The sequence below is a fragment of the Euprymna scolopes genome, chromosome 37 (assembly GCF_053919585.1).
Source record: "Euprymna scolopes isolate OS-2025 chromosome 37, ASM5391958v1, whole genome shotgun sequence".
Classification (NCBI taxonomy): domain Eukaryota; kingdom Metazoa; phylum Mollusca; class Cephalopoda; order Sepiida; family Sepiolidae; genus Euprymna; species Euprymna scolopes.
In genome coordinates, this window is record NC_136518.1 from 60,880,265 (window position 1) to 60,904,253 (window position 23,989).

Below are 23,989 nucleotides of genomic sequence, written 5' to 3' on the forward strand. Positions count from 1 at the left end.
CTCCCATACATCACACTGCATACACATGCCTGAGAGACAATTCGCTTAGTTAACAGTGGAATCACTCTGCTAGTAGATAATGGTTATTATGCTTAAGTTTGAAACAGAATGTTTGTCTACATACAGGCACAAATCTCTAGGGAAGATTCTCTTCGAATTTTGGTCCATCTGACATTCTTTATTCGAAATAACGTCCAGGCATTTTTTGTAGGCCAAGGTGCTCTTTCGTTAGGGCACTGTCTTTTGAAATCCCACTTTCTCGAATTTGTGTCACATCTTCCCGTTGTATGAAAAAGATAAAAATCCTCTACACGATGTCCTACCCAGGTAACAGTTGCCCTGGGAATAACTCTCATGTATTAAATAACTATATAAAAGGAAATACAATGCGGAGGTGTAATGGATCGGCACAAATTAAACTGAACATATAACGGTGGAATAAGCTATATAGATTTACTTTTTATTAATACAATATATATATATATATATATATATATATATATATATATATATATATATATATATATATCCGCTAAAGAGAGCTTGATATGGGTATCCAAAACGGTTCCCTGTTATCAGGTTTGAAACTGACAGTACCGATGACTTCGCTTGCAAGTACATTAATGTGTTGACTGAGCATTTTCTACCCTACTTTGGTTGGAATTTTGATAATCCCATCTTCATGCAGGATAATGCTCTCATTCACACAGCTGGCAATGTCAAGAGGTTCCTGGAAAAGCATGATATTCCGTGTTTGGATTTGCCTGCACAATCTTCAGACCTCAATCCTATTGAAAACGTATGGCATTACATCAAGCAACAGCTACACAATGATAAAATTTCAAATTTAGAAGAATTTTGGACAAAAATTAAAGAAAAGTGGGATGTCCTTTCCCCGGAGTATTGCTACAGTCTGATTCAAAGAATTTCCAAAAGATTGCAGGTTGTAAAATTGCAGAAGGGCTATGCTACTAACTATTAACTAGTTCATTGTGTTCCTGTTGTATTTGCGTTGTATTAATGTCCTAAAGTTACATTTAAATAAGAATTTTCCATTGTGCGGACTTTCTTTTTGTCTCCTCAATTTGAAGTTATCTTTTTAAATTGACGTGAACACTAGAATATTTCAATTAAAATTCAAATATGAACAGGTAAAATTATAGAAGAATAAAAGGCCAATCAAATGAGGTATAGCTTGTTTAAACAGTTACATTAAATTTAGCTTAAATTTGCAGTTTTTGAAAAAAATACCAGTGCGAACATTCTTTTTGCCGCCTGTGTGTGTGTGTGTGTATGTGTGTGTATATATATATATATATATATATATATATATATATATATATATATATATATATATATATAATTCCTCTTGGTGATCCCTCGGCGGTGAGAATGGTAGGTCGATACTGGTCTTTAACTGCTTTTCACAGTGAGCGCAGCTTTTCCATTTGAAAGGTTGGTTTGAGGGCGTTCTTATCTTTCCCTCTTCTTTAACTTCGAGGTCTGAACAGCGTGTATATATATATATATATATATATATATATATATATATATATATATATATATATATATATATACGTTTTATTTTTTATTACCGTATCTTTCTTTTAAGTTACATTATTGTTTCAGCTACCCGGCCATTTTTTGGCCGTCTGTAGCTTCCTCAGACTTTTACAGAATGTTTGTTGTTATGGGATGAAAGAGTGAAAATGTGAACAGGGGGTGGGTGCGAGAAGAGCGGGGGGGGGGAGGATACAAGGGGGGAAGGTGGAGGGGGTGCTTGGTATGTCGGTAATGTTTTAGTTTTGGAGTTTAAGGAACTTGTGGAGGAGGGTCTGGAAAGTTTATTTATGGTGTGGCTGAGGGCATAGGGATACATGGAGGGAGGAAAGGGAATATGTGGGGGTAGGGGGGAGTTACTTTAAAATTTGAGTCTTAATGTTAAAGTTTTTGGCGTCTCGTTGGTGAGATGATTTCTTGATAAGTATGCTTTGACCTGTTGGGTGTTGCTCAGGTTCTGAGGCGGGGGGGGGGCTATAATTCTGTTTATTTAGTTTTTATTTGTTGTTAATTGCTTGGAGAGGGTTAGCTAGCGGTCACGCATGCGAGCCCACACATGCGCGCATACACACATATATACTTGAAGAAACGTTCACATGTACACATACATCACCGCCCTGGTGTGCAAATATATGCACATATGTGCGCATGCATGCATAGACACCCGCATTGCTCCTGCTTACGTCAAGTTTTCCTTAAGGTGCTAAAATTGAGTACGTGTGCGCAAGCATGGATGCGCTCATACACAGATACATACACACATCGACGCCCCTATCCCCAAGGAGGTGTATACACGGGCCCATGTGCACATATTGATTCAGGCATACCTGCATCCCCACGCATACATGCAAGCGCATGTGCACACACAGATACCAATACTCGTGAGCACATACATCGACATATATGCACAGCTGCACGCTCTCACATACGTATGTGGATAGCAGGCAGCGGGCACATATACTCTCACATCCACACACATATACATAGGTACGTGTACATATACATCGGTACCCCGTGTACACACGGACGCACACATGGACGTATACATGCGCATATACACACACATACACATGCAGTTATACAGACAGTTATTGGTATAGACATTCGTCTACATAGATCTAAATCTAAGTTCATATGTGGGTACATAGGCGCAATACTTCCGTTCGATGTAGACATGATTATACATAGATATGAGCATAAACTCATTCCCAGGGTCAGATACATAATATTTTCATTTTCATTTGTGGGTTTTTTTTTTGTTAGATGTGGGTGCACACGGGAGCAGCGGCGTACTCCACCGCATACATATACATACCTACAGATGCATGTCCCCAGATGCATGCATGTACAGATATACATGCATACACGCATGCACATATGCACACAGATATGCTCTCGTTATATACATCTGCAAAGATACATACCCACACTCCCTCAAGCACCGATGTGTGCACACACATATACATACAGGTATATAGCGTGACATGCCGTAAATGTGGGCACAGGTTTCATCCACATATACTTACATACGCATTAATAAACGCCCACGTACCCGGGATAGTGGTCCTAGGTAGCCATGTTTATAGATTTTGTGGAGGAGTTTGAGGTGGTTTATATGGGGATTGAGTGCTGTAGTTATTGTTCTAAGTTGGGTTTTTTTTTTTTTTTGGTATTATCGGTCAGTTTAGGCAGAAGGCTATATTGGGGTGTCATACTCTAAGGTATGCGTCTATGCACATGAGGCATCGGTTAGTTGTACATTTCCATGCGTACTCACCTGTGCAGGTGTAAATTCACATAGTTTTATGTAAAAAAATTTCCGTGTTGTTGTGGAGATTGCATGTAGGGGGTGTTGGGGTTGGGCAGGAGGTTGGCTAGGAGGAGGGGAGTTGATGCCGATTATTGGGTGGTTATGCGGGATGAGGTTATGTGGTGTTTAGAGTAGGTGGTGATTAGGGGTATGTGTTATTTTGTTGGATTCAGGGGTATTCTTAGGGGGAGGGGGTAAGGTGGTGTGGGGTGTGGGGGGAATTGGTTGAGGGGGTTTGATTGAGTGTATGTCATGGTAGTTGTGGTGGGTGGTTGTATTGGATATATAATTTGGGGGATTTATGTGGTGTTGTCTAAGGGGTGTTTTAGAGAGGTGTATAGTTGCTAAGGAGGTGGGATTTGTAATGCCTACAGTTTATGGTGGTTTTCTGATTTTTGTTTAGTAATTTGTCTCTGTCTTTAAAATTAGAGATAAGGAGTTTCTCGTTTAGGCAGAGGAGACATGGGGAGTTTAGGGATTTACATGTGCTACATTTTCTAAGGATTTCCCATTTAATGGTTGGTGTAAGGTTATTTTGGGTTAGATGTAGATAGTGGGTAGTTAGTGAAGTTTTGTTAGGGTGGTTAGGGTTTGTGAAGGAGCATTTATGTACTCTGAATCTATCCTTAAATGAAGTGCCGGCTATGCCAATATAATGTTTTTTGTCGTTTGGGTTTTCTTTAGGTGCGATTGTAGCTTTATATACTACTTCTATTTGTAGGCATTGTTGATTAAGTGGGCATTCCTATTTGTTGTTGCAGTTGCACTTGTTCTTGTTGGTGTTGTTTTTATTTTCATCTTTGTTAAGTATTTTTCTATTATGTTTTTTAATTATTTGTTCTAGGTTGTCCGTACAATAGTTGTATGGACAACCTAGAAGTGGTGGACAAATGGTGGACAAATGTTTATTTAAATAGACATTTGGCGAGATAATTTACGGACGCCTTTCCCATGGGTCGATCGGTAGAACTGCTGACTGTCAACGCGATGGTTCTAGGTTCAATCCTCAGCTCAGGAGAGGTGCTAGTCTAGCGGCACTGATGAGTTGTGATACAACGAAACAGGGCTGTATGTCGATGACTATATATATAAATATATATATATATATATATATATATACATATATATGTATATATATATATATATATATATATATATATATATATAAATCTAAGAAAAATATTTTTATTATTCAAATATATGGTTTATTTCGAAGATTAACTTGGCGTTTATAATTTAGATATAGTTTCGGGCATATAGCCTCCGCAAATATCACTTAATTTAGAAGTCCAATTTTAACAAATTGTATGCATTAAATTCTACTGTATTTAGGCAATAACGCGTCAAATTTTATTTCCCTATTGTGTATGGTTTATCAACATAGACTTTCCATATCCCCAATGAAAGTAACCTAATGGGGTTAAATCGCACGAACGAGGTGGACAGTTGACAGGTTAATTTCATGAAATTATTCGTTTATCAAATGTTAATAAAATAAATTTGCACAATTTTTATAAGCTGCTCGAGTGTCAGTCTCCTCATGATGAATTGCCAACCCAATCTGAACTCCAAATAACCGATAGCTGCCAAATCTACAATTAAAGAAAATATTTAAATTAATCCCAAGTGGAACACTAAATTAATGAGATTGTACTGATCAAGATTTAGGTCACAAAACCAAAACCACTACTACCATCCTCTTCAGCACTATATTAAACCATCCTCTTCCCTACAGTGTAAAAGACAATTCTCACTCCTTAAGCCTTCCTTACACCTAGTCACCCTGCTTACTGACTCCTCCCCTACCAGCCTGCTGCTACCATCCAAGTAGAGCACGCTGGTGCCTTTTCAACAAGAACGAGGCAGAGTTCACTGAGTCGACGTCCAGTACACACGTGTTTTGACGACTGCTATACTCATGTCATCTTACCATGTTCGTAGTGTTAGCAGAAAATAAAATAATTCTTCAAATTAGTATTTGTGTTGTGTCTTATTCAAACGAGATAACAGCAAATATTACAAGATAATAAATAGACGAGTAAAAATGAAATAAGTCAAATCATAATTTTTAAAATATATAATTATAATAAATAAAGACGCGATTTAATTATGTAAATAATGTTATTCATTGGAGGGGGAAAAAGAAAAGAAAGAAAAAAACTTGTTATGGGCCGAGAAGTGTGTAACTCTACATGTAAAACGTATCATACAATTTTATTAGTTCTATGTATCCCTTCACATTGGTAGTAATTTCAAAAGAAAATGTGGATACGTGCGCACGCGTGTGTGTATTCATATGCTTAGACTTTAAATCGTTGCGTCGCCTCTATTTAATTTTCTGCGACGGTTAATCATCAACCGTCGATCGCAATTAATGAATAAAAATAAACAAAGCGCCAGTCAATTAACGATACAGTTAAATCAATTACTAACTAGCTTTTATTGACTACGAAGAATAAAATAAATAAATAAATAAATAAGAAAACTCCATTAAATAAAATTAATAAGAAAATATTAGCAATAATATTAAAAAGAATATATATTTATAACAGACACAGAAAAATAGTAATAAATAAGTAATATTGACTTCTACGAAGATTAAATAAAATAATTAAGTGTTTAATGGAATATATATATATATATATATATATATATATATATATATATATATATATATATATATATATATATATATATACTAGCAGAAGTACCCGTCGTTGACTTGGTTCAAAAACAGCCTACAGAAAATGGACTGTGATTGAGGAAAGTATGATAGGCTATGAAAAGGAGGGGGTTGTAAAGAGATAGGTTTTGATACTTAAAAATTTTACCCTAAACAAAATATGATGAAAGTAAAGATAATTTTCGCGAAAATATATTTTTTATATCAACTTTGTTTCCATTCGTAGCCAAGAGTGACCAACAAAATGATGTTTCCTTACAAAGAGAAAATGTTTTATATATAATAATATAAATATACAAGAAATAAATGTTACCATTGTCAATAAAAGTTATTTTTATGGTAGAAAAGTTCATTGGTTTGTATTTTTAAGTAGTTTGTAAAAAAAATTTTTTTTTTAATTCACGAACCGGTTTAAAAGAAAATCAAAATGGCAGCGACTTTGAAATGGAGAGCCCTGTTTTCAATTTGAAGGAGGGGCGCCTAAGCATTCTATGACAACAATTAAAGAGACTTTCGTCAACGTAAGGAATATTTATAAACATATTTTAATGTTTTCCGTTATTTTGTGCTTGAGAAATATTTGATTATGGTATGTGTAGTTTATATAAAAATCCATTTAAGTAGTTATCGCCTCAAATTTCGTTTTAATTTCGGTTCGCTGAAATTATTTTAAGTAAAGAGCATTAAAAACTATTTCAAAACAAAAAAAACATGAACTGAACTTTTATTGACTATGGTAACATTTATTTCTTGTATATTTATTTTTTCGGGTAGTCGTTTGTTGGCTTTTCTGTTAAACACTCTTACTAAATAATATCGACGAAATATCGAAAAACAAAGAAACAAAACAGTTTTGAAAAATAATGAAGCTTTACTTACTTTAGTAAAATAATCCGAAACAGCAAAATGGGATATTAAAAAAAATAAACACGTAATTACTTTAGTTTTTTTAAAGCAAACAATCGATATAAATATGAATAAGAAGAAAATGGCGCCCTTTTCAAGCAGAACAGCTTCATTTCAGTTGTACTGTATTGAATGGTGCAGTATTGCGCCGTCGGTTCAGGGTTGTACTATTGTAATATAAAGAACACACAGGAAGGGTTGTACTCAACTGAATTCCTTCTAGTACACTGACAATAAAAAGCTTAAACAGATTCACGTGAGCAGGATTTTTTTTCCTTCTTTTGACACGATAACAAGTAACGTTCTTATTTTTTATTATTTATCTATTTTCGAAAGAGTTTCACGTGCAAGTGGAGAAGGAACAAAACAGAGTTATGCAAAATTTGTGTCGAGAATTGTCTAAAGTTCCGACTTTTTTTTGGCTTTCACTTTAATAAGAACGTGAATTTATGAGGTGAATTTATTCGACACAATATGATTCAACTCAAAAAAGTAAATAAAAGCTAACGTGAATTAAGATTAAAGTTAAGGTGCTATTGTGGACCCTCATCCCTTTAAAAAAAACCTTGTTAAACTTTCTGACATATTTAAATTCTATGGAGGTCAGGCGCGAACGAACACCCAATAATTTTATGATACCATATTTCTTCAAACTGAAACATAATTATTAAAGTATTCTTACGCAAATAGATATGAAAAGTCTTTTTTAAAGTGTGTGCCATATTTCCATGGAGTAAGGGCGCGAACGCAGACCCCACACTTGTACTATACCGTCCCTATTTAAGTTGAAACATACTCATCAAAGTATTCTTATGTACATCTATATCGAAACCACTTGTAAACGTTTTTTTTTTCATTTTTTATTTCCATACTTTGGGGGCCAGGCATGAACAATTTTTATGAACCACTGTTCTGCCAGATCAAACATACCCATTCCTGATCCTCGATACATCTTACATCATTATATGTAATCAGTTTTTTTAAAAATAGCCAACCATATAGGAGGCTATTAGTGACCAGACACACACACACATACACACACACACACACACACACACACACACACACACACACATACGTTCAGCTTTATCTTATAGATATATACATACAGGGTGACCCCCCTACAACAAAACGGGCCCCAACTCTAATTAGGTCCCGTGTGTTAGTGTTTTGTCCGAATTAAATGAAACTTTCGTCGTGACTAGTTTATTATATTCAAAACATCACATAAAAACACTAGAGTCTTTGGCCTTTTTTTCTCCGTTGACTGTAGAATACTCAGAAAAACTATTGAATGTCTTGTTTTTTTTTTAGGTCGCCCTGTATATATATAAGTGAAAATGTCTGCGTGTGTGTTTGTGTGTGTGTGTACATTTCCCTACCAAATAACTCTGTCAATATTCAGTCTACAGACTCCTGATTTTACATAAGAGGTATTGAGATTTAGGAAAATCTTTTTATTTGGTTATCGGTCAGAAAGTTGGCTGTCAAGGGGTTAAATTCAGCAATTTGATCTTTGAAAGCTCTACCAAACTCCTCCGCCAATTTTGAGTCTAAACAATTTAAATTTTAAATGTAGGTTACTTGGACATGGATCTAACTTTTTAATTTGATTTGAACCCATAAACAATAAATGTTAAGGGGTCAAATTGGGGTCAAAGTTAAAAAAATGTAACCTCTGCGGTCTCTATCACATTACTCAGCCAATTTCTGGTCCAAATATTTGAAATTTTACATGAAGGGTATTCAGAGATAGGGCAAGCTTTGTAATCGACTTTGCGTGGAAAATTTGAGCTGCCAAGGGGTCAAAGTTCAAAAGATTTTACCTTTGCGGTGTCTAGCAAACTACTCAGCCAATTTTGGGTGTAAACATTTGAATTTTTACATAAAGGGTATTCAGACAGGCAGCAAGCATTTTAATCAGTTTTGGGGCGAAAATTCGTCCGCCAAAAGGTCAAATTTGAAAGAATTGACCTTTGCAGATTCTACCAAATTTCTCCACCAATTTTCGGTCTAAACACTTGAAATTTATATGTAGGTTACCTGGACATGGGTAAAACTTAGTATTTTGATTTGAGACCAAAATGATAATTGTTAAGGAGTCAAAATTGGGGTCAAAATTAAAAAAAAAATTACCTCTGCGGTCTCTACGAAATTACTCAGACAATTTATGGTCTAAACATTTGAAATCTTAAATAAAGTCTATTCACACGTGGGGCAAGTTATAAGCAGTACATAGGGCCCGAGCAAGTCCGGGCTGAACTGCTAGTATATATATATATATATATATATATATATATATATATATATATATATATATATATATATATATATCAAAATTAAAATATATGTTTATGCATGCATATTTTCACGTGAGTGTACGTGTGTATGTGTACATGTGTGAATGTATATATGTCTCTGTGTGTGCATCTGTAGATACATTTTATTTGCTGTGAGACTAGCTAATGTGCATAGTTAAAAAATAATACAGAAATTGTAAATAATAATAATAATAATAATAATAATAATAATAATAATAAATAGGTAATACTGGCTATATAAATGAAAAAAATATTTTTTTAATTAAAATAGAGAAATTTAAATTTGAATAAATTACATATAGTAATTCGCTAACGATTCTAAATATATAAATATGCGTCCCTGGTCATACTTGCGATTTCAAGATTTGATACACCCGCCATTTGAGAAAAAGGATTTTCCTCGGAATATATTATGGAACAATGTCACACACAGTGCAGCATCACTGTGTAGAAGTTGGATTTTTAAAGTCTTATTATTTAAAACAAAATTATTAAATGAATATATATATATATATATATATATATATATATATATATATATATATATATATATATATGTGTGTGTGTTTATATATATACATCTAAATATATCACTTGTTTTTGTCTTCCTTTCTAAACAACGATAACATTCCATTCTTTGCATTGTGATAGCATTCTAAAACTTACCTTCATATATATATATATATATATATATATATATATATATATATATATATATATATATATATATATATATATATATATAGCTACAAGAACAGAGTTGTAATGTAGAATATTACAAAAAGTTTTTTTTATTATTCGGCAGAATACTCCAAAGCTGGGTTTTCCTAATCCGCGGAGTTTCAAAGAATGCTATTTCTTCTCATCAGAGGAAAAAAAATTGTTAGCAAAAAAAAGTCAGAAAGTCACGTTAAAAGTTTTAACATTTCTATGTATTTGCTGGTTGCTGCATTCGTTGAAACTTGAAGTTTTATGATTTGTAGCCACAAAACTTAAAAAAAAAACATAAGATGTAAGTATGTAAAACAGTTCATGTGGACAGTTCATTCAGAGTCCAATGTTAAAAATAAAATAAAAATGTTAAAATAAAATGACCAAAGGTATTAGAAGAAGTCTTGTGTAATGGAAGTTAAAAATTTGTAGGTAAATGAAGCAGCCGGTGTTCGTCTCAATGGTTGAAAAATGAAAAACAAAAATACAGTTTAGAGAGCTTGAAGACATATATATATATATATATATATATATATATATATATATATATATATATATATATATATATATATATATATATATATAACTGGTTAATAAAGATAAAAAATCATTACTTGCGTGCATTATACAGTTCTGAGTGCTTACCGGCAACAAGGAACGCAGAAAGAAGATTCGCCATTATGGAAAGCCAACTAACTTACGGGATGTCCGGAATTATACTGCTCGACCACGTCTACAATGAGGATATCCGAAAACACTACAGCACTGGATCGATTGAAACCAAGATGAGGGAATGGCGGCTTCGATTGTTTGGACGTTTGCTGAGAGCCAACAACATTGTCGCAAAACTGTGTGTGTTTACCGACAAAGAGGATTGCGAAGCTTTATCATTACAGAAAGCAAAATAATCTATGTGCACGTCCGGAATTAAACTGCTTGACTACATCTCCAATGAGGATATTTGTAAACACTGCGGCATTTTACGAGTGAGGGAATGGCGGCTCGTATGGTTTGGTCATATGCTGAAGGCCCACAACGACATTGTCACAAAACTCGCTTTTGCACTAGAATTCACAGGAAATGGAGTACACCGATGATGAGATGGGCGGACAGTTGGTACAAATATCTCTGTGAAACCAGTCTTTATCCGGACCAGGCCTCTGGGCGTGCCAATTAGAGACAAAAGTCCATAATTGTGAACTTTGCCAAAGCTTATGTATTGAGCACTATTGAAGTAAATAACTTAAGATCTGTACACATTATAGTATCCCACTCTACTCATATATTGAACACTGTTGAATTAAATATTTAAAATCCGTACACAATATAATATACCACCTTGTAATAGTACACACACACACACACACACACACACACACACACATATATATATATATATATATATAAATATATATATATATATATATATATATATATATATATATATATATATAAGCAAATAGTTAATAAAATATGTTAAAAACATTTTGAAATGAGTTAAAAACATTTAATCTGAAAAGGAAACACTAGATAAATGGATAGTCCTTAATCCGCGGAGTTTCGAAGAAATACTTTCCTTCTCATCAGAGGGTAGGAATTAGCAAAATGCGGGATCGGATTTTGCAAGCAGAAGTATTTGATGAAACAACAAGTAAGTCAAAGATCTTACAAAAAAAGTGAAGCAGAGGGAATATATTGAAGAAAAAAGTGATAACACATTAATGGATAGTCTGGTGGAAGATAATAAAATCCACTGATGGTAAAATCCAAATGTAAATCTTCAGGAAAGTTAAAAGAATTTCCATTTGTACAAGTAAAATCCCATATTTGGAAGAAGATGGAGTGAAAAGCATACCTTATTTTTCTTTTATTAATATTATTGGAATCTTTTCTTTATTCCTTGTACACATTTTTTTAAATTATTCCATGGATTTCTGCCTTTGTATTATTATGAACCATCTTCTTCCAAATGTGAGATTTCCTGGGGTTTTACTTGTACAAATGGAAATTCTTTTAACTTTCTTGAAGTTATACATTTGGATTTTACCGTCACTGGATTTTTTATCTTCCACCAGACTATCCATTCATGTGTAATCACCCTTTTCTTCACCATATTCCCTCTGCTTCACTTTTTTTGTTTTCAAGTAAGATCTTTGACTTACTTGTTGTTTCATAAAATACTTCTGCATTCAAAATCCGATCCCGCATTTTGTTAATTCCTAACCTCTGATGAGAAGGAAAGTATTTCTTCGAAACTCCACTGATTAAGGACTATCCATTTATCTAGTGTTTCCTTTTCAGATTAAATATGTTTTTAACTCATTTCAAAGTGTTTTTTAACATATTTCATTAACTGTTTGCTCATATTATAAGCTCTATTTCCTATTTGGTTTTATCGAGATTTTACATCTGGCTGAGATAATTTTATAAATATTGATTCTTTAATATTTATAATATACTTTAATTTTACCATCTTGGATCATTTTGGTAAATTTAATTGTAATTTTTATTTTATATATATATATATATATATATATATATATATATATATATATATATATATATATATATATATATGTAGAAATATATTTTCTTAGAATATATACCAATCCTTATTTAAGAAGCTCAATGTAATTACAGAGCAATATAGTGAATAAATGACAAAAACATATATTCTAAAATTCATGATGTTGACCATCTTATAATTTATTCCTTTAATTCAGATAATTATTATATCAATCAGTGAATATATTATACCTTACGGATTTCAAAATGGCGTAATGGAAACATATTAAAGGTATCTGCAGCTTCTCTTCCAATTTTCGGATTTTAATCATGTCAAATCACACTTTATTTCTTTTTGATGGATCGATTGTTGCTATTTCTTCTGATGAGTTGTGGGCATAATAGATTCACTGATTGATATAATAATTAAGTGATTGATTTTGCGCTACGAAACAGATACTGTCAAGAATTGTAAATGTCAACTGAATTAAAGAAATAAATTATAAGATGGTCAACATCATGAATTTTGGAATATAGTTTTTTGTGATTAATTCACTATATATATATATATATATATATATATATATATATATATATATATATATATATATTGACTAAAATAATATCTTGGCCTTTTAATTAAGCACTATCAAGAATCTTGTTGAAATTCAAAGCCTTTACTTTTGGATATTTCTAACCTGAAATAAATATATAAAGAATGTATATTTAAATAGATTTTTGTGGGTACATAATTTTAATTAATATTTGAATAATACTGAACGCAGTGCCGTTATCATCAATCGCTGACGTCATTTTTATTTATTCATCTGCTCCCTCCTCGTTCCCTCTTGCTTTAATACGTGTTTTAAACATCACTTTGAAGTAAAGTTTTGACCTTTCTTCTTTAGTAATATCAAGTAAAACTAAACTAAACAAAAAATTAAATACTAAAAAAATACCTCTATGATTGATAGAATATATATATATATATATATATATATATATATATATATATATATATATATATATATATATATGTTTTATTTTTTCTTTAAACAGTAATAAAAAAATAAAAAAATAAAACACATATTTGCTCTGTAATAGTATTGAGCACTTTCTTCAGGTTTTTACTAAATACCAGTTTTATCAAATATATATATATATACATATATATATATATACTGCATAATCGCATTGACACGCCGATTCTCGTCAGATAACTGAAGTTAAGCAACATTGAGCCTAGCTAGTATCAGATGGGTGACCATTTGAGAATTCTAGACACTGTATGTGCTCTCCATTTATCTCGGCATTTGTTTCCAGTCGTCCTGTACATATACTTTATTTGTCACTGGTATTTAACAATGTCAAAAGGTCTGTTGAAGATTGCGCACCTCCTGCTACAAAAATTTAACGTGTAGGGCAGTGACCCCTTCGTGTGTATCCATAGTCTGTCAAAGACTGAAGGAGCCTGTTCTTTAAACCAGAGTTGAGTGTGAAGGAATTAATGTTTTTAGTCAATTTTTCGATATTTGGCGTCCGAAAGGTCGAAGTTCAAAATGATACCGATCTCGTGAAAATCCGTTGCCTCTGTCAAAAGTTTTCAGCATACACACATACATACATATGATGGCAGCAAACTCGTTCTCGAGTATTGCCATTACATCTCTGGATCAAATGAGGCAGACATGAGCACCAATAGCAGCACGTGCCACGGTCACTTCTACAGACCTACAGTCCTGCACATCTGCTGATGACTGGGTCAAGGCTGTGGTGCCCTGAACACCTGCTGGACCAGACCCTGGACGTTCTGGAGCCTTTATTTCCATTGACACCCATATCCACATCAGTCCTCATTGAGTATCCGTTTGCCATTTTAGGCTACAGCCAGCCTTTTTTTTATCGAGATACACACTGATGGTAAAATGTGTATTCCATTGCATATCAAGTAATGCCTGTGCATTGAAGCTTTTTATAGTGAGGAAAGACTTTGCACAGAGACAATCCCATTCTCTGAACAACTGCCACATTGAACCAAAAAGAAGAGCAAGTCAACATCATTGGAAGCAGCAGTCAGGGGTTTATTTTTTTCCTATAATGGTTGCTTTCACCACGGCTTATGGAGCCTTCTCCACCCATCATGCCATTTGATCCATGATTGGGACTTAGGTTGCTGGACACCAGAGCATATTCCACATGCCGGTGGATCATGCATGCAGCAGCTTACAGGGCCTAAGTTCCTCTGGAGGTTTCTATCAGGGTTAGCTCACCCTTAGCCTTTGGTTAAAAGAACCTTGGCCCATACATACATACATACATACATACATACATACATACATACATAAATTTAAACATACAGGTGAGATTCATATTATAGATGGCATAATCACTTTGACATGCCGGTTTTCACCGGATCACCGAAGTTAAGCAACGATGAGCATGGTCAATAACAAATAGGTGACCATTTTGGAATACTATGTGCTGCATAGGTTAGCAGGATGGCACTACTGTCAAAAGAAAAAAAAGTAACGCACCTCTTTCCCTCCGCCAGTCTCTCGGTCATGGTAACATGGGGTCATGGAAAGCAGGTGATTGATGTAATATGGAAGCAAATAGGAATAATTCTGTTCATGGTATCTCGTTGTGCTGAGCAGGAAATTCTTTTGGATAAAATGGGCAGGAAAATCTTCCAGTAGGGGCACTGCTCGGACAGGGAAAAACTGCAATCTACTGACTTTACAAATTGCCAAAAAAGCTATGACGATACTTTCGAGAAACAGCGTGAATGGGGGTTTGAATCATGAGCAACAATGAATTCATGAATGCGTCAAGGGAGAGAGATGGAGAGCCGTCAATGTCTGTACCAGGCAAGACACCCTTGAATGAATGAACACACACACACACACACACACACACACACACACACACACATATATATATATAAATATATATATATGTGTGTGTGTATATATATATATATATATATATAAATATATATATATGTGTGTGTGTGTGTGTGTTCATATATACATGCATATATATATATATATGAGAGAGAGAGAGAAAGAAAGAAAGAAAGAAAGAAAAAGAAAGAGAGAGAGAGAGAGCAACAAACGCAAGGAAAATTAGTTTTGGAATGAAGAAGGTTGTTTTAGAAACATTCCTTATCTGGATGTTTATGTGTGCTAACATAAACATCATCTTAAGGTTGATAAAACAGTTTGATTGGCGATAATATTTATGACAACAAGATTCGGCAGTAAACTCCGAGATGTTCTCTTTGGCCGTTACTAGATGCATCAAACCGAAAAGAAATGAAATTGCCAAATTTGATTGCCTTCCTATCGTCGGCGGCCATATTTGCTCATATTTCTTTTACAATCAGAAAACAGTGTTGATTTTCTTTTCTTTACAGTTTGAAGGCCATTTTATGGAATAATGCTGCCGTTATTAGAACGTTGCCGATGTTGATAAAACCAATAAAAGACAAATATTAATATTGATATCGAGCAACAACCATCTATTTGGATTATTTTGACTTCTTGTGTGCTTTTTTCACAGCGTTTTGTTATTTTCACATCGGGAGGGAAAAAGGAAAACCACCTACCCTTATAGGTCAAAATAAAACTTATAAACTGAGAAGAACGATGGGGATTGAGACGACAAAGAAACAGCACCTATGTGCTGATACGACTATCACATACGAAGCAACCCTAGTATAGAATTTTAATCAATTCATTAAAATAGTGTCCTGCCTGGTACAAGCATTGAACACTATGACTCTCTATCTTTCTCTCTCGAGGCATTCAAGAATTCATTGTTGCCCATCACTTTTGATGTTGCCTAGGTATTCAGACTGGCCAAGTATGTTTCTTGCTGCCGTCCTTTGCTTCTTCTACCCTCGATCCTTCCCGGCAAACTAATTCGTTCTATCCTGCTTTTTCTGTAGACAAGACCCATCAACTTCATCTGTCTTTTTCATACTATTCTTAGAGTCCTTTCTGTGTTTGCCATTTCTAGTACAGGTAACGGGACAAAGGAAAAGTAAGCCACCTCCTCTCCTTCCACAGGTCTGTGGGAGACCCTTGGACAAGGTCGAGAATCCACTTTAGCACCCCCCCCCCTAGATCATGGTTTATGGAAAGCAAGTGGCTGATGTAATATGGAAGCAAACAGAAATAATTCTGTTCATGGTTTAATATTTCGATGTGTTGAGCATCGAATTGTCGAAGAATTATCCTTTCTTGCAAAAAATCGCATTCCTCTTTGTACAATAGTCAAGACAATCGCCCAGTCTGGACACTGCTCAGACAGAAAGAAACTGCAACCTACTGTTTGTATAACTGCAAAGAAATCTATGGCAATATGGCAATATATCAAACACTTAGGACAATATGGGAGCTAATAATCTATAATATAAATATCACCTGTCTGTTTAAATGTATGTATGTATGTATGTATGTATGTATGTATGTCTACCTAAAACTTTCGACAGAATCAACAGATTTTCACGAGATTGGTATCATTTTGAAGCTTGACTCTTCGGACGACAAATATCGAAAAATTGGTTAAAAACATTAATTCCTTCACCCTCAACTGGCCACTTTTCTACAAGGAGGGGTCGCTTTTTTCGCTGATATTTTCGAAAGTCATCCCCTATTTTTGATTGACTCGCCTTAATTTAACCCTTCACCACTTCCGGTTTGGCAATGGACGCAACGGCAAAGACGTTTTACACTTTCTTTTCCACCTTCGCAGTAAGTGTTCGAGCCTGTCTGCCTGCCTGCCTACTACCACTTTTTTTTTGTGCTCAACATACACCTCCAAACACTCGGGTAATGCTGAGCACCAAGGCTAGTTATTGTATATTAGATAAAGTAGCAAGTGGCATTGTATAGTGATAGGTTGTAAGATTATGCATCTAAAAACAAGAATAGGTTCAAGCCTCCCAGAATTCATACTAGAATTGTCTGCAAAAACATGTGGCGCAACGGATAAAGTACTTGGCAAATTCAGTCGTAAGTTACACTCTTCTAGAAGTTGAAGGTTCAAAATAACGAAGCACTTTGAAAGTATGTTAAAATGCTTGGGATCTGTAATGAGGGTATGACTACAAGAGTTTAAACGATCTTATTTATAACTACAGGTTAGGACAATCAGCCAATGAAAAGCCTCCGACCTCATTATAAAAATATTGAATTTTGGATGCAAGTCAGTTTGTTGTCAGTGTCCATCTTGATACGATTGAACCAACCTTCGAGATCGTGACTGCATTGATTCTTTGGCGATTTGATTTACTACCGCCATCTTTGTTCAACATAATGGCTCAACACTTAACACTCAACAGCAGTCGAAATAATCCAAATAATATGAAATGTTCTTGTAAATATCAGGCGACACTGAAAATATAATTGCAAGTTACTTAGGACTTCTACGTTGTCATGGCTGAGAGAATGAGAGCATGCTACCCCCCCCCTAGATTAGATAAAGACTTCCATTCAAAATTACGTACAGATTTCTTAATTCGATATAAAGATTCTTGAGTTCGACAAAATACACCTGAAGAAGATTGCTGTTTACATTTACCGAAACGTTGTGAAAATAACACTGAAGATGAGAATAGTACTCCACATAATCAAAAAGATACAAATCATCAATCTTCATCTCAAATATTCAATCTGCGTAAATTCTAGTTTAGACTTATTTATGACAGACCAATGAACCTGCTGTGTGAACAAATACCCCAATAATTTTTGGAAGAGAATTAAACCAACAACATCGAATTTACTGTTTCAATACTTCACTGAATGCATTTTCCTTTCTTTTTTTTTAATATAATTAAATTTAAATATAAGTCAACCTACTCAGTGATAGCAATATGGATTTCGTCCTGCAAGAGCAACTGCTTATGTGCTGACTGTAATATCACACATATCATGATTTGTGAGCTTTGTACGTATCTAGAGCAATGGCTCTTGACATCAAAGGCTTTGGGCACATATATTTGCTTCACAAGCTTGCTAGCTATGGAATATCTGGAAATGTCTTTTCAACAATCTAATTCTTTTTCTCTGATAGGTTTATAAATGTAATCGTCGATGTCCAAAAGTTTGAAGCACAGCGTATCAATACAGGGATCTATTCCAAGACCGAAAACTTTTCTTGATACTCAGCAACAACCTTTCAAATCACAATCTAAACTCATTTGTTGACATTTATTCAGGCTACAAAATCTTCTATGGCAACACTCTGAAGAGCATTAATGATCAAGATCTCTCTGTTTCTCTCTCTTCCGATGCACAATGGATGAAAAGGATGGTTGGTTACCTTTAATACATCTAAAATCAAGCTTCTCTTCTTTTCAGCGCTCTGATATTTACTTTGCCCTAACTGAAATGAAAAGGAACCCTGCTTTGATAAGTTTCAAGGACTGATCTTCTCTCCAGATTTCAAATAAAAGACATATTAAATCTGTTAATAAGGTTGCCAGGGAAATGATTGGGTCTGGAAAGTATCTAATTTCTGATGCATACCTGTATAGAGTGACTATTGTTGCCACACCTGGGAGATGCAGCTCAGAGCATCCTTTCCTGCCTTGACAGGGTACACAAGCGATTTTTAAATCTGCAAATGCTGCTGAAAAGGAGGTGGCTCTATTGAACCAGGAAATTTTTATTACGTCCTGGTATCCTTTATCACTACAAGTCTATCATTCGCCCATGCATCGAGTATTGCTGTCGCATTTTGGCTGGTGCACCAACCACTAGTTTCTCCCCTGCCCCAATATAATTCACAGTGTCTACCAAGCTCCAGCCTCTGTCGCATCACCACAATGTTAGATTCTTGTGCTTGTTTTCCAAGTACTTTACTGGGAGATGTCTTCTTCTCTTTTCTGCAGTCTCAGAAAAGAACTTGCTAGTCTTTTTCTACTCTATCATTATTTTCATGGTATGTGCTTGGCTGAGCTCCAGTCTATGGTTTTCCCCTTCCTGTAAACATTTACAACTAAGGCTCGTTTAACTGCAGCTGTAAATCACGTCCCGTGTAAAATTTGATACATCCAAACATTTACGCTACAGATACTATTACAACCTCAAGTGGGGCGGACAAAAAGATCAGACTTGCCCTCTCATCAAACAAAGCCGCTCCTCAAGATGTGGGCAAACAGCTAAAAGAAACAAAAAAAAAAAAAAACGATTTGGGATAAAGAATTATCCCTTCTTGCAAAAAATCGCATTTCTTTGTATTATTTGGATTCTTTGGACTCGTGGCCTAGTGGATAAAGTACTTAGTAAAATTCAGTTGTAAAGTTACACTCTTCTAGAAGTTGAAGGTTCAATAATTAGTATAGGCGAAACTTATAATAGCATTGCAAATTACTCAGGACTTCTATCCAATTATGGCTGACAGAACGAGAGCATACTGCCACCATGGATTAAATAAAGAGTTCTGTTCGAAATTCTATGCAGAGTTTTGAGTTCGACAGAACAATTTCCAAGTTTGACAGAAATACTTTAGAGTTTGACAAGATATATCTCAATAAGTTTGGAGGTAACATCAACTGATAATTTGGTAAAATAACACAAGATGAGAAGAGTAGTCTGAAGAATCCAAATAATTCAAATAATTAATCCCTATAGAAAAAAATTCAGAAACATCGCATTTCTTTATTCGCATGTATCACAAAAGAGCAAAGATGGCTGCCAACAATGCCCATGCATCATCTATCTATCTTTCTGTGAGGGTGCTATCGAAGGAAGCGGTTCTCAAAGAAAACTGGGGAAGAGAAACTTTTCCAAGATTCTCCTACTAAGGTTTTTTGTTCATTTGCCAGGACGAACGGCTCCAGTGTTACCATCATTTAAGTCTAGGATATGTTTTGAAGATTTATAAACAAGCAAGCGCTAAAACAAATAATGGCTTATTTGCATGAACTTTGGATTCATTTATTTATAGTGTGGCGACACGTACTTGGTGAATTATCATCAATTCTGTGGGAAATGTTGTTTGGTGTTAGAAATGTTAAAGATGGTCGAACATGTACTTCTCCGCTAAGAGGCATGAGAATTGATTATTATAGAACAGACAATATGGAACATTCTTCGTGTAAATATTCTGTCGAAATCTCTAAGGGAATAAAGGATGGAAAATGCAAACATGGCGCATGTGGAATGTCTAGAAGTCGCTACGAAAGACAAACTGCAAACCGGACGTGCCATGTTCAATTTCTGTGAAATAACTTTTTCACTAATATTTATATTTTTTAAACTAACGAGTCATAACTTATCAAGGATAAAAGCCATTCGAGGACAAAGGTTAATAACTACAATGATGAAGAATATTTAAAAGAAAAATTTTTTTTACAGGAATCACCACTTACCAAGGCCCGGAACCCACTCGAGGATAAGGATTAATGGGTTTACATTAATCAATGAGATTATAGCGTAGTACACATAAGTAGTGGGAATTTTGTAAATTGGATTACTTAGGGGGACGGTTCATCAAGAACTTGTTTACGTTGGACTTGAAGACAATCAAATTGTAGTCAGCTGGAAAGGAGACAATCGGAATTCCACAGGCGTACAGTTCTAAGAAAGAAGCTTTGTTCATGGAATCTGCATTTAGTTTTAGGCATAGATAAAGAGTGAGGGAAATTATTGATAGTGGTTTTGGCTAGACGAGTGTTTTTCATGAAAGTTTGGCGAGGGGGGGGGCAGAGATTGAAGCTCACCTGAGCATTTGCCATGAAAATAATGATAAACAGAGAGAGGCTCGCAACGTCTCTTCTGTGGGAAAGAGATTGCAGGGAAGAGAAAAAGACATCCTCCACTAAGCTACGAAGTCTATTTTGAACTTTGTCAAGGCAGGATAAGCTGCTTCTAGCAGCTCTTGTCCAGACGTGGCAACAGTATGGGAGGATTAAAACGATGGCTGGAATGGATAAAATTTGATTACTTATAAGGGCGACTTATGAAAAGAATTTGTTGACATGTGATTTGAAGATGACTATGTTGTAGACTGCAGTTAAGCAGTCTCCTGATAATGTTTTCCACGGATAAGAAGGGTTCAGAAGGTTTGGCAAAGGTATGGATTGAATAAATATTAGAGTAGACTCGAGTCTCAAACTTTGCGAAGACAACTAATTTAAGAGAAGGAAAACTCAAAAATAGCACCACCTGAGGATAAGGGTTAATAAGATGGATAGATTGTTAGTTGAATGATGAATAATATTATGAGAGGATTGAACATGATGAATGGAATGAAGAGGATTTGATTACTTATGAGGTCAGTTAATGACAAGTATTTGTTAACGACCATGTTGTAGACAGCAGGGAAGGTTTTGAAAAGGTGTGGATTGAGTCAATAGCAAAGTAAATAATATACAACAGAATCAGGTTGATGCAATGGTTCTTGTTAGATCACTAAAGGTAAGCAATATTAAGTTTGATCAGTACTAGATGGGTGACTATTTAGAAATAATATGTGCTTTATGTCATCTTTTTTGACCGGAATATACATATGGCTGTTTGATATTCCCTAGAAACTTCCTCTTTTGATGGAAGCCTAGGGTGAATAACTATACCAGAGTAGACTAGACTCTCAAGATTTTTAAGGTAACCAAATTAAGAGGAGGAAAATTCCGAAATTACATTAGTTATGATATAGAGTTCAGAAATGTGATTCCTAGCAAAGGTTCACAATCTTTCTTGGAAAAGTATTTTATATATATATATATATATATATATATATATATATATATATATATATATATATATATATATATATAAAATATGAATGTCCGAGGACAAAGTTAGAGAAATACGATTGTCAATGTTCAAAAGTGATGGCAAAGACAATGACCTACCCGACAAGCTTAGGGTACTTATGTATTTTTTGTACCATGCTTAAATAATAACGTTATTATTTTGACATGGGGACGGAAAGGTGTTTTGTAACTATTCTGTGCTTCCACTTAACTGTGATGGTTTGTTAGTTGTGTTTGTTTTAAAACATCTTCACCCAATGATGGTTAGTTTGTTGTTTTTGTTTTATAGCATGTCATCCCTGTGAGGTTGGTGGCTTGTTTTTGTTTTACAGAATATCAATCCTATGATTTGTTTTACGGTATATTGAACCTATAATGGTTGGTTGGTTGTTTTTGTTTTACGGCATCTTAGACCTGTGATGGTTGGTTGGTTGTTTTTGTTTTACGGCATATCAGTCCTCTAATGGTTTATTGTTTATTTTTATGGCATATACAACTGTGATTGTTTGTTAGTTGTGTTTGTTTTACGGTATCTTCACCATTTGATGGTTTGTTGGTTGTTTTTGTTTTATGACATATCAATCCTATGATGGTTTGTAAGTTGTTTTCGTTTTACGGCATATTAAACTTATGATGGTTGGTTTGTTAGTTGTTTTTGTTTTACGGCATTTCCACTCTGTGGTGGTTTGTTGGTTGTATTTAAAAATAGCGTGGTACCAAAAATACATAAGCACCACTTTTAGATCCGATCCTATTAATGTAGACATTCCTTGATGATGGAAGATTTTCTTGTCTTTGGAATTCCCTTCTTATTTCATGTTTCCCCTGGCAATACTAACATGCAGAGATGTAAATGTAATGTTAACAAGAATCTTGATCCTCATCTGCCCATCCAGATTTGCTCCTTATTATAAATCTGGAATATAATAGCTTTTTATGCTTCAGTGATGCCTTGTTTGAGGGTGAATAAAAGTTCAGAGTATGACGGTGGTTAAGTAGTTAACGGACTGAAAACTCGGGTGTGTCAAGTTCAAATCCAGTTCATTCCACAGAGACATTTTCATCAAAACCACACTTGATCTTGTACCTAACCGCATGGAATGGAGGTATGTATAAAAACGAAAATAAAAGTAAAGAAATCGAAAAAGAAGGAGATGAAAAAATGAATTTTGGAATTTTGATCTATTTAAAGAGTTTTACACTAAAGTATATTTGGGTATCGCCAATGGATCATGAATTAAAGATTCAACCAAGTTCAAATATTACTAGCTCTATTGTGGTCAAATATAAAATAATAGTATTGACAAAAAATATTAGCCTGCTGGTATCACTAGGTTTGGAGTAAAATTCCAACCTGTGTTTGTGATATGATCCACAGGAAGATATATATTAGTATTGCGACGATTACTCAGAATCAAAATAGAGAATCGGAAAAATCGGAGCTTTTTGGGGCATCGGAATCAGTATCGGAATTAGTATCGGAAAAATTTAAACCTATTTTCCGATGCCAAAACCGATTCCTTAAATTATCTTTTTTATTTGATTTTGGTTTAAGAAACATCTTCCACTGCTTGTAGCAATAATAAAATAGTAAGTATTTATTCATTTAAACTTCCAGTAAGACTAAAACCTCTTGATCACCCCCTCACAAATGTGTGTTTTACGGTTGAGAATATATAGGCAAATTTAAAATGTGTTTTTACAGTTCTCAGGGCAAAATAACACTT

General features: G+C 34.4%; 1 protein-coding gene and 1 long non-coding RNA gene across 4 annotated transcripts in view; one reads left to right on the forward strand and one right to left on the reverse strand.

Annotated features, from left to right (window-relative positions):
- Positions 1-10,771, reverse strand: part of LOC145261206 (uncharacterized) — a 211,404-nt gene extending 200,633 nt beyond the window's left edge. The window contains exon 1 of the long non-coding RNA XR_013864421.1: positions 10,637-10,771. This is a non-coding gene — a long non-coding RNA (uncharacterized LOC145261206). The remainder of the gene's footprint in view (positions 1-10,636) is intronic.
- The window catches only part of LOC145261207 (cilia- and flagella-associated protein 74-like), a 2,330,915-nt gene that overhangs the window by 1,085,461 nt on the left and 1,221,465 nt on the right, over positions 1-23,989 (forward strand). The window lies entirely within an intron of this gene.